At 40.4% G+C, this 9,726-nt stretch overlaps 1 pseudogene; it reads left to right on the top strand.

The window, feature by feature from the left end:
• The first annotated feature begins 4,343 nt into the window (after positions 1–4,343).
• On the top strand, positions 4,344–6,723 carry LOC108925280 (protocadherin alpha-8 pseudogene; annotated as a pseudogene).
• Positions 6,724–9,726: the final 3,003 nt, after the last annotated feature.

Here is a 9,726-nt window from a genome sequence, read left to right on the forward strand (position 1 = left end):
CAGAACATGTGGCCTCAAGTCAGGTGAACTGACTACAAACTCGATCATTGACCTTTGGCCCAAGGAGCTCTAGTACCAAGTACACTTATGAGCCTCGTTGTGTTTGAACATGGTGTTTGTTATGAACAAACCATGACTAGCATAGAAGTCCAGTAACATTTCACCATTCGAGTTCAGATCGGGCAAGCCATTCTTCCCAATCACCCCCGCCAGATTTCCCAGCCATTGCCAATGTGAGTGTTGAAGCCCCCCTGCAGGACTATGGAGTTTGTAGGTGGGGCCCTATCCAGAACCCCACCCACCTTCTCCAAGAAGGTTGAATACTCTGAACTGCTGTTTGGTGTATAAACTTTGACTGTTGTGTGTGCTTTTCTCTCTGTGACCTTAAGTCTCATTGAGGCGACCCTCTCATCCACCAGGATAAACTCTAACTGTGTGGCAGCCATCCGGGGGCTTGTGATTATCCCCACACCCACCCGACACCTGTCACCCTGTGTAACTCCTGAGTAGGAGAGAGACCACCCTCTGTTAAGGAGTTTGTTTCCAGAGCCAACACTGTGAGTGGAGGTGAGCACAACTATATCTAGTTGGTATCGCTCAACCTCCCGCACCAGTTCTGGCTTCTTCCTCCCAGTGAGGTTACATTCCACATGCCAAGAGCCAGTTTCTGTCGCAAGACCACATGCCACCCTGCCTGCTCCTGCCACCTAATTCGCATTGCACCCAGCCCCCATGTTGGACCTTGTGGGTGGTGGGCCCACATGGCCCACTCACGTTGCCTTTTCGGGCTTTGCCTGGCTGGATTACGTGGGCTGCCCGGCCACCAGACGCTCGCCTAGGAACACTACCCCGAGGCCTGGCTCCAGGGGGTAGGTCCCGGTGACCCTATTTCGGGCAGGGTAAATGTTCTTATCTTTACTTTTTTCATGGAGGTTTTTGGATCGTGTTAGTCTGGATCTTCACTCCAGGCCTGTTCACCTTGGGAGAGCCTACCAGGAACATACTGCTCTCAACGACATAGCTCTGGAGATCCCTAGATCACGCAAGCCCTTTTGCCATGCCAAGGCCCCAATCCAGGAAGGGTGTTTACTTAATTGCCTGATTTAATTTTTAGAACCAGGTGTGGAGGGTTATGTCAGAAAGCCCCAACCAGATGCCTCAAGTTGCCTATCATTGTAAGTTTATTTAATCATATAGATATTCTAAATTTTATATACACCACACTTCTAATGAGTGTAATTACGCCAAATAACTCAGTTTTGCTGTATGTGGGGTTCTGACATCTCCATCAGCAGCTGTGGTGAGGGGCCAAGAAAGAAAAAAGCAACTATCAAGAAACACATCTTTACCTATTTTCTGTATTCACTACAAACTAGAAAGAAAAAGAAGTTAAACATCTAATTACTTTTTACAAATGTTGCTGTTCCCGCTATTACAAATGTACACTTAAAAAAAATGGCAGATATAGAATTTAAATTTATGTTTTTCGTTTATCCAAAGCAACTTAAGTCTAAGAAAACAATATTAAAAATTCATTACACTGGATTTCTTTACATAGAGGGTCATTACTATTAGTCACTCAAGATTCAAAAAAGCTTCCTGGAGATGAATGAATAAAAAATGAAATTACTTTCTGAATTATTTTCCCTGCAGGAAAAAACTGCGGGAATGAAAAACTGCGTAAAATTTTAATGTCATACTACTTGTCCTTTATTAGATACCATTTAAGGTGATTTTGTTGTGAACTTGGGATTGGAATTGAATTTTTTTTCCAATAAAGTTATTTTAAGGAAATAATAATGAAAAATACATTATCTGTTGGGGGGTGTGGTGGCGCAGTGGGTTGGACTGCAGTCCTGCTCTCCGGTGGGTCTGGGGTTCGAGCCCAGCTTGGGGTGCCTTACAACGGACTGGCGTCCCGTCCTGGGTGTGTCCCCTCCCCCTCCGGCCTTACGCCCTGTGTTGCCGGGTTAGGCTCCGGTTCCCCGTGACCCCGTATGGGACAAGCGGTTCTGACAATGTGTGTGTGTGTGTGTGTGTGTGTGTGTGTGTGTGCATTATCTGTTGGGGAGGGGGGAGCAGTGGGTTTGACTAGTGCCTGCTGTGTGATGGGTTTGGGGTTCAAGGGTGCCTTGCAGTGGACTGGCATCCTGCCCAGGGTGTGTCCCCTCCCCCTTTGGCCTTGCACCCTGTCTTGCCGGGTAGGTTCCGGCTCGCCGTGACCCTGCTTGGGGCAAGTGGCTGTGGCCTTTGGTTGGTATTATTTGTTTAATATTCAGTCTGTTTTTGGGAACAAATGATAACTGGTTAATGTGGGATAAGTGTGCATAGCTGGGAATTTTTTTTTTCTTGACACAATGCAGGGTGAAGCTCTTGCTCAAGGACAGTGTAGTAGGAGGAGGGATTCAGTTTCTTTGAGTAGAAGACTGCAACTCTAGCCAGTGTGCCACCTGCTTCCTACATTTTTCATATTTTTATTTTGCTGATGCCTTTGTCCACGGCAAGTTACAGTATGAACTTTATACTTTACACTGGGTCCTCAACTTGTAAACCAGTCTGGGTTTGTAACCCTGTTCATAACTTGATTTGTTCATAAATCTAACCACTACATCATTGTCAGTAAAACCTTAATAATTTGCACAAGCCCAATCCTAAATCCTATACCTGTATACAATATGTATAAAGTCTGACCTTCTACTTCATTATTTTGAATGCCATTGCTATTTTGTAACATTTTGATATTTTATGAGGATTTATTCATTTAATTACTCAAAGGGCGATATGCTGTGTATAACTGATGTTGAAGTCCCCTATCTAAATATCCTGTTTGGGTATCTGTGCATTTGTGTGTTTAAGTTGTCATATATTATCTTGAAAAAAAACTGCTTGAGGCAAAAGAAAAAAAAAGTATTTTTTGAATATCTACAGTTAAGTACAGTTGACATAAATCAAGATCAACCCAGCTGTTTCAAAAACAGGACATGGCATTTGTTAATGCACTATGTAATTCTAATAGTGCTAAATATATTCTCAGTTATTGTCTATCAATTTTATTACATATAAATATATTTTATCTCGGAGGTTCTCTGTTCTGGGTCCATTGTGGTGGGATGACCTTCTCCTGTCACTCAGAACTGCGGAAACTCTGTCTATTTTCAAGAAGGGTCTGAAAACCAACCTTTTCCAGATCCACTTCACCCAAGATCTCTCCAGCTCATTTATGGTGTAACTGTTCACGCATCGTAACTCCATAAGCATCCCCAGATACAACCTTTATTCAACCATTACTCTGCCATTGTACTTGCTCATTTGTGTAACTTATAATATTTAAAAAAAAAAAATTTGTGGGAGGGTATCGAGATTTGTCTGTCCTGTGTCTTATGCACCTAATCCAACAATGAACCTCGGTACAGCAAGTGGTAGGAACAAACTAGGTTTGCTTGAGACTTTCATGTCTGCAGCTATGTCTCCTTCTCTTAATGTAATGCATAAATTGTACTTTTGCTGAGATGTATGTCGCTTTGGACAAAAACATCTGTGAAATGAATAAATTTAAATGTAAATCTCTACAAACTATAAAGGGGTTTGCATTGTAAGTGGCTATTGTGCAATACATATTCTCATAAATATAAAATATGGTCATGTGATAACTTGTGCTTAAGGTGTCTTTTGTTGGTGTTCACAAGTTTCTAAAGTGCAATTAAAATTACATTCATTTTTAGTTGTTAAAATTGTGGTAATTGGAGCCCTCTATCCCCCACCTAACGGATAGATTTTGCAGAACAAATGAGGCTGTTGAGCAGAGGAATACCTGTAATTGTATTTCAATCTTAATATGCACGTATAAAAATTAAACAGCCCATTACGGGGGTAACTGTGCTGCTAGAATGTGAGACTTGCTTTGTTGCTTCCTTTGAGGCATTTGGAGACCCTGCGCAAATGCAGCTCTTAACTAACTTGCATGTTTGCAGTTTAGTCACATTTGGGCACAGTGTCTCCCATATCCCGTAACTTTAATAGAGAAATACGTACAGGCTGAACCGCCTCTTCTTCCTCAGCAGACAGCCAAGCAGATACGTCCATGCGAGGGAGCAGAGCTGTCAGCTCATCCAGAAAGGCTCTGACTGCTAAAATGGAAAGAAAATAATTTACAACAGACAAGGGATGAAGATAGATGTCTAGAAGGTCAATATATCCTAAGATAACACTGCCCATTTTGTCTGTTGCTGTCCAAAAGGGTTTCCGAGAAAAGGATTTACAGGCATTCCGCTTCTTTTGGAACAATTGTATTCCACACAAGTGAGGTTTTTATTCAATAAATGCACATATGGCAACAATCATGCATGCTTCGAACCAAAAACAGAAAAACTTGCTTCTTGCTGGTGCTGGTGTGTTTGCTCACCCGGCAGTCTTTGGAACAAATAGTGTACAGTGTGTCAGAAGGGATCAAATTAGCGACGTCCATGGGAAACCTTGTCAACGACATCAACCTCAGTGTCAAGGAGATGGATGTCCGTGGATTTTGGATTGTTTCTGGGTCGAATAAACAATATTTTGAAGTTAGTCCATACTCTGGGATGTTGTGCGTGAAGGAGCGCCTTGACCGAGAGGAGCTTTGTCCAGACGTGGTCTCTTGTGCTGTGCATTTGGAGGCCGTGGTGAACAGTCCACTGCAGCTGTACAAGGTGATGGTCAACGTTTTGGACATAAACGACAGTTCACCAGTATTTCCCATGCCCTCAATTCACCTCAATATTAGCGAAATAACCTCTCCTGGTGCACAGTTCCCTTTAGAGAGCACGTATGATGCGGACGTTGGAAGCAACTCGCTAAAAACATATCACATGAGTCCAAGTGATAATTTTTCTCTGGATTTACAGACTCATGGCGACAACACAATGTCCATTGAGTTAGTGCTGCAAAAGGCACTAGACCAGGAGAAAACTCCTAGTCTTCATCTCGAAGTCACCACTGTGGATGGCGGTTCACCTCCAAGATCAGGTATTTTACTTATTGAAGTTAATGTTTTAGATAATAACGACAGTGCGCCGATTTTTAATAGATCCCTTTATAAAGCTGCTCTTTATAAAAACTGGCCCTGGTACATGCGTCATAAAACTAAAAGGAACCGATTTGGATGATGGTGTCAATGGTGAGATTCAGTACTCATTTAGCGCTCGTAATACACATAATGTGTTTGATACCTTTGAAATTGATACAATGTCAGGGGAAGTCAGAGTGCGGGAAACAATAGATTTTGAGGTATATATTGCTTTTGAAATCCGTGTCCAAGCTGTCGACAAAGGACATCCACCTATGACTGGATATACCAAATTATTAGTGGAGGTCCTCGATGTCAACGACAATATGCCTGAGGTAAGTGTTACGTCTCTCTTAAACCCCGTTGAAGAAAACGCTGCAAAGGGCACGGTGATAGCCCTGCTGAGTGTGTCAGATAAAGACAGTGGTAAAAACGGAGCTATCTGCAGCCATATCACTGGAACAAGTCCCTTCAAACTTCAGTCGTCTTTTCCAAATTCTTATTTGTTAATTTTGAACGGTGCCCTGGACCGCGAGAAGGACTTGGAATACAATGTTACGGTAATGGCAAAAGACGAAGGAAGCCCTCAGCTGTCCGGTACTACAGTAATTACCGTGCAAGTCTCTGACATTAATGACAACGCACCTTGCTTCCCAAATGCTAATGCAGCCATGTCTTTGAAGGAGAACAGCCCTTCTGGTTCTTTTGTGTACGTGGTGTCTGCTTCTGATGGAGACTTAAATGAGAATGCCCTAATAATGTATAATTTACATCAAGGCATTAGCAGTGACATTCCAGTTTCCTCGATGTTAAAAGTGAATCCTCTGACAGGTGAAATACACTCTGTGCAGGCTTTTAATTATGAGGAGGTAAAAATGTTTCTGTTCCGAGTTCAGGCTACAGACTCTGGTGTTACTCCCCTGAGCAGCAACATGACCGTGAACGTTTTTATCCTGGACGAAAATGACAACGGGCCTGGGATTCTCCCTCCCTATTCTGACCAGGGCTCCGTTAACACTGAGAGCATCCCATACTCTGCTGAAGCGGGATACTTTGTGGCCAAGATCAGGGCTGTGGACGCAGATTCTGGCTATAATGCGCTGCTCTCTTACCACATCGCTGAATCTAAAGGATCCAACCTGTTCAGAATTGGAACCAGCACCGGAAAGATTCGGACTAAAAGACGAATGAGTGACAATGACTTGAGGATTCACCCTTTGTTTATTTTGATATCTGACAATGGAGATCCTTCCCTGTCATCAAGTTTGTCCATTGATGTTGTGGCTTTGGAAAGCAAAGATTAGTTTGAGACCCCATTAAGAGCACATCCAATTAAAGAGAAGAATTTTTCCAGTTTATATCTGTATTTACTTATTACCATTGCGGCAGTATCTTTAATATTTTTACTGAGCGTCATCAGTTTAATAGCTCTAAAATACCACAGGACAACCAGCAGTTTCAGCAGGTACAGTGAACCAGTGATAACGACACATCCTGATGGAAGCTGCACTTACTCTAAATCTACTCAGCAGTATGATGTCTGTTTTAGTTCAGACACACTGAAGAGTGATGTAGTAATTTTTCCTGCACCATGTCCACAAGCACAAGCTGGTCTCATTAGCATTAATGGATCGAACACTCTGAAACGGAATAATGGACCATATGAATACAACGATGACACCATAACACACACACACACACACACATTTTCAGAACCGCTTGTCCCATACGGGGTCACGGGGAACCGGAGCCTACCCGGTAACACAGGGCATAAGGCCGGAGGGGGAGGGGACACACCCAGGACGGGTGACACCATAACGAGAAATCAAATTATGCCATAGATTTTTGAGGTAAGTGCATTAAATATTATACAATTAGTAAAAATCATTGAAAACATTCCATTATGTAATATTTAAAGGGTTTTTAATTTTGAATTTCATACCTGTCATGACAACAAATTAAACATTCAGAATTTTCAAACGATGTTTTCAATGTGCAAGTTTTCATGTTTTGTTTAGTGGACAGGTGGTAGCATAGTGGTTAGCACTACTATCTTTGGACCCAGCTGTCCTCCAGCTGTAATACCCTCAAACAAGGTACTTACCCTAAAAGTTGGTCCCTGTAAAAATTACCCAGCTCTATCAATGGGTAAGTAATCCTAAACATCTTAACATTGTAAGGCACTCTGGAGAAAAGCATCAGCTAATTCCAATAATGTATAAAAAACAGTACTACTGCAGAGTGCTGTTTCAATAGCAGGTTGGAGCTGTCCGAGGTCCTGAACCTTTTCCAGTATACAGTACTCGCTCAAAAAATATCTATAGTTATTCTAAAATATGCTACCCAGTCTCATACATTTGTATCTGCATATCCAAATTTGGTGGCAATAAATCTGCCAACCAATGTGCAATGAGTAGTTTTTTTTTTTCATTTATGAAAAATACACATTTAATGCCTTAACTCATCCCCCAAATAAGCATTTATTTCTTTAAAGGTTATAGATCTTAGCTGTAACCATCTGGATTTACTCATAAAGCTTTATCAAGAAATTCACAGGCAGTATTAATGTCTGTAAAATGCATTATTATAATTAGTGTTGCAGTCAGCTAGTGCACTATAAATGGAATACAGACTTGCATGATGCAGGAAGACAATCTAAGTAATTTGACTGCATTCATAAAGAAGATAACAGTAACCTAGTACAGATACATTTGTGCTCTTTGTTTTTGACTGAATGGATGTGTTGTAATGCCATATCTTGACCAGGCAGAATTTCAAATTTTGGCAACTGTGGCTCTTTCTGTGATTGTTCTTTACTGATTTTTTCACATGGTGTCTCTGCTGACTGTACGACAAAGAGACCCATTCCTATTTTATTTAGCTCCACTGAGCTTTCCGTTTCATAGTTAACATGATTACACAGAGCTTTGTTACAAAAAGCAGCAAACAATACAGTACTCTGAAGCAAGGCATCTGAATTCAGATTACTTTTACAATTGCCAGCACAGAAACGTCAAGGGATATATAAGGTCACAAAACTGAGAAATAACATGTTTCATCTGCCAGCATGAGCCAGTTATGACATTTAGTCTTGGGTTCCTCTTACTATATTGCTGGAAGAACGTTTATGGACAGATGACCTTTTTGGTTTCAGAGGTAGAACTGGGGACTATTGTGAGAAATATTGTCAAATGCTTCAATATGAATTTACAAGACCTGCAGTCATGCATGTTAGAGATTGTGACCAATTCCAAGAAAAAATATTTAGAGGTAAATATGGATACTGGCATGTTCTATATACATGAAATAATAGAGAAACATTTGTCTAAATGCTTTCAAATGTAAACTGAACAGCTGTAATTAATCCTTTGAAAGTGTGTCATGTTGAAATTAATGTTTTGGACGTTAATGAAAATAAGCCATCCTTCAGAGCTAAGTTTCAGTCAGTAAATATTGCAGGAAGCACTTTACCAGTGTCTAAATTTCCTTTGTGTTTAGTGTATGACATTGATATGGGCAAAAATGCACATGAAGACATACATATTGAGTCCTAGTGAACCCTTCTCTTTCGCTTGACCCTTGAGAATGATCAGAGCATATCTGCCGACTTAGTGTTGCAGAAGGCTTTAGATGTAGTAACAGAGTTGGCGATACAACTCTTGCTTACCACTATAGATTATGGGACTCCTGCAAGATTGGGAACATCTAGCATTATTGTTAATATTCTGGATAGTAGTGATAACACACCTGTATTTAGTACCAGCTTGTACAACGCTCACATTCTTGAAAATGTATTGCAGTAAATGTTTGTCATCACTGTAAATGCCACTGATTTAGATGAAGGGACAAATGGTGAAATTATGTATTCATTAAGTACGCACTAGCAAGACCAAATTTTGCCTATGTTTCATATTGACCCTCTCACTCACACTATTACAGTTAAGGATGATGTTGATTTTGATCTTAATACTTACAAGATTCATGTTCAAGCAAGACAAAGGTCAGCCCCCCATGGCTTCACACTGTAAAGTTCTTGTTGAGGTTAAAACAGTTGTCCAGAAATTACAATAACTTTGCTCTTAAATAAAATTAATGAAAATGTAAATGTGGGCACTGCTATAGCTCATGTCGAAGTTCACGATAACTATGGTGATAAGAATGGCATTGTAATTTGCAAAGTTTTGTGTAATGTACCCTTTAAATTAGAGAGAAGCTATGAAAATGTTTACCCACTAATTGTCAATGTGCCCCTGGACACACCCTGATAGGATCTGGTCTTACTCTAAATCTGCTCAAGAGTATGGCATGTGTTTTTATTTCTGACACACTGAAGAGTGATGCTTCGGTTTTACTTTCATCACATCAGCAAGCAGAGGCCAATCTCATCAGCATTAATTGATCAGATAGTGTTAGACTACTTCAAATGCTACCAAAAAATGAAATGGTAATATTATTTTTCATATTTATACATATTCTAATAACTTCTTAAAATTTCTAGTTGATTTAGATGGCATTTTGTTCTTAAGTCTTGATTATATTAATTGAATCCATAAGTTCCACATGTTCATTACTTATAAGGTGCTTTACTCTCTAATTGTATCAGTATTATTCATAGCTTAGAATTTTTTTAAACCATTATTCACTTGATAGCTTTTGTCCATTGTGATTTTCTTAGTAAGACTAAC

This window comes from Scleropages formosus, chromosome 13, assembly GCF_900964775.1.
Source record: "Scleropages formosus chromosome 13, fSclFor1.1, whole genome shotgun sequence".
Lineage (NCBI taxonomy): Eukaryota > Metazoa > Chordata > Actinopteri > Osteoglossiformes > Osteoglossidae > Scleropages > Scleropages formosus.